We start from the raw sequence: 3,173 nt of genomic DNA, 5'->3' as shown, positions 1-3,173 counted from the left end.
ACCACCAAAGAGCTGAAAGAAGCACCCCGGGCTCTCCTGGGCAGTGGGGGTCCAAGGTCTTGGTCACACCCAACACCCACAGCCAGCCCAGCGGCGACCACTGAGCTACCGCAGGAAGTGCCCTGGACTCTCCTGAACCAGGGTGGTGGTGGAGGGCCAAAGGCTCAGCCACACCCCCCCAGACACACACAACCAGCCCAGCAGTGACCATTGAGTTGCTGCAGGAAGCACCCCGGGCTTGCCTGAGCCAGGGTGGTGGGGGACCTCAGGCCTTGGCCAGGCCCCCCTGACACGTGCAGTCAGCCCAGTGGTGACCACTGAGCCACCGCAGGAAGCACCCTGGGCTCTCCTGAGCCAGAGCAGTTGGGGGGGCCTTGGCCACACCCCCGACAGGTGCAGCCAGCCCAGTGACAACCACCAAACCTCAGCAAGAAGGGCCCTGGGTTCCTGAGCAGGAGTGGTGGTGGTGGGGGGCGAGGGCTTTTGCCATTCCCGCTGACATCTGCACCCAGCCTGTCAATGACCAAGAAGCCCCCAGCCTGTCAATGACTAAGCCACTGCTGGAAGCCCCCTGGTCTCCCCTGTGGGAATGAGAGGGGTGCCACCATCCTCAATCCCACCCCTCCTGCTTCCTCCTCCTTCCATCCCATTTCCTTTCCCCTCTCCCCCTCCCTCCCAACTGCTCCGCAATATCCTAGGATGTAAAAAATAATATTAATAAAATTACATTTTCAAAAAAAAAAAGTTTGTATCTTGCTTTGGCATTAGAGTAATGTTTGTCCCATGGAATGAGCTGGGGAGACTTCCTTCATTTTTAATTTCTTGGAGAGTTTGTGTAGAATTGGTATTTCTGTTTTAAATGTTAGTTAGAATTTCCCAGTGAAGCCATCTAGACATGCAGTTTTCTTTGTAGAAATATTTTAACTTAAAATTCAAATTCTGTAATACATATAAGGCTATTCAGGTTATCTATTCATGAGTGAGCTTTAGTGTTTCTTTCCAGGAATTTGTCCATTGCCTGTAAGTTGTCAAATGTATTGGCACAAAGCTTGTCATAATTCATGTTACTAACTTAAAAGGATATTTCTAGAATATGTATTGATGTTACCACTCTCATTCCTGATATTGGCAAAAATTCCTGATTTTTTCCCCTGATCATCAGGTTAGAGGTTTTCCAATTTTGTTGATCTCAAAGAAGTGGCTTTGGTTTCACTGATTTTCTTTATTATTTCCCTGCTTTCTATTTCACTGATCTCTTCTCTGATTTTTATGATTTCCTTCCTTCTGATCACTTTGGGTTTAATTTGCTCTTCTTCCTCTAATTTATTAACATGGAGTTGAGGTTCTCATTTATTTGAGAACTTTCTTTTTTTATAATATTGGTGTTTAGTGCTATAATTTTTCCTGTAAGTTGTAATTTAACTGCATCCCACACATGGTAATATGTTGTGTTTTTATTTTTGTTTAGTTCAAAATACCTTCTAATGTCAACTTTGACCTATTGTTTGACCCATGGGTTGCTTAGGTGAGTGTTTTTTAGTTTACAGATATTTGGAAATTTTCCAGGTATGTGTTCCTGGTTGCTCATTTAATTCCATTGTGGTCAGAGGACATATTTTGTATGGCTCAAATCTTCAAACTTATTGTGTTTTCATGTGTACTACATCTGCATTTATTATTTATCCTACAAAAGGATGTAATAATTTTTGCTTATATGTTTTAAAGAAATCAATAGTAAGTCAATAATCACCTTATTTACTTTTTCTGAAGGCTCCATTCTTTTCTGAAGTTCCCTGTTTTGATAAGGTAAAATTATCCTAACGAGTTTTCTGTAACATTTCTTGTAGTGCATGTCAGCTGCAAATGAATTATCTTAGTTTTCTTCTATTTTTCCAAAACTGTCTTTGTTTTGCCTTCTTTTTTGAAGGATATTTTGATGGCTTTAAAATTCCAAGCCAACAATTGTTTCCAGCACTTGAAGAGTGTTGTTGTAATGCAAGTTCAGCATCCGCAAGTTCTGACGAGAAACAGCAGTGACGGAAGGCACTATTTCTGTGCACGTGCCGTGCTGTTTTCCTCTGGCTCTTTTTTCTTTATCTTTCGTCTTTGGCAGCATGACTTTAATTTTCATAACTGTGGTTTTCTGAGAGTGTGTCCTGCTTATGTAGTTTCTGAGTTTTTGAATTTGAAAATGTGTAACTTTCACCAAATTTGAGGAGTTATCTACTACTATGTGTTCATGTCTTTTTCCTGCTATATTTTCTTTCTCTTCTTTTTTCTGTAGCTTTCATTACACACATGTTAAACCTTTGGATATTGTGCCACAGGTCCCTAAGGTTCTGTTTATTTTTTCCCAACTTTTTTCTCTCTTTTTTTTTCCATATTGGACAATTTCTAATAATCTGTCTTCAGTTTCCTTTTCTCTGTCATTGCCATTCTGCTAAGTCAACCCAGTACGTTTTTATTTTCAGATATTGCGTTTTTCAGTTTTAAGTTTTTTTCCCTGCTGGTATTTTTCATCTTTTCATTCATCGTGGGCATGTTTCCTTTGCTGCAAGCACAGTGGAAAGGCTGCCGCAAAGCCCTGACCTGCTGATGTGCACACCTGGCTCCTCTCCACTTTTCTCAGCTGGTTGTCCTTCCTGTGGAGACGGGTCACATCTCTCTGCTTTTCATGTTCATTCTCCCAGTGAGTGCTGGTGATTTCCCTGCAGGGATGTACCTTGGTCTGACTCAAACCTAAACTGTCTCCCGGATGGAAGCCTGAATTTTGGGTCAGTTCTTCCCTCCTCAGCTGAGCAGCCTTGGGTCACCTCACACCTGTGGGCTCTGGTGTTTGGACAGGGCTTATGTGTAAAATTCGGGGTTCCCCCTCCAGACTCTCCTCTTTCTGGGCTTCCCCCTTACTTCCTAATGCCTGTGGTTGCCCCAAGCTCCATCCTCTGCTTGTTAAGCAGAAAGACTGGATGTTCTGTCATAGTTTTAGCCACTCCTTGTGGTACTAATCTCGGGCTCAAAGCTGCAAAATGAGAAAGCTAGGCTGTATGTTTCTTCTTCCAAGTTCTACCTCCTTCCGTAATTTGCCAGCTTCTGTTCATTCTCAAGGATACTCAGGTTATTAAAATTAAAATGAATCCCTGTGGTCTGGTCTGCAAGCTAGCAGCTGACACGGC

This window comes from Galeopterus variegatus, unplaced genomic scaffold (assembly GCF_000696425.1).
Source record: "Galeopterus variegatus unplaced genomic scaffold, G_variegatus-3.0.2 Scaffold11933, whole genome shotgun sequence".
Lineage (NCBI taxonomy): Eukaryota > Metazoa > Chordata > Mammalia > Dermoptera > Cynocephalidae > Galeopterus > Galeopterus variegatus.
Note: the sequence above shows the minus strand (reverse complement) of the source record.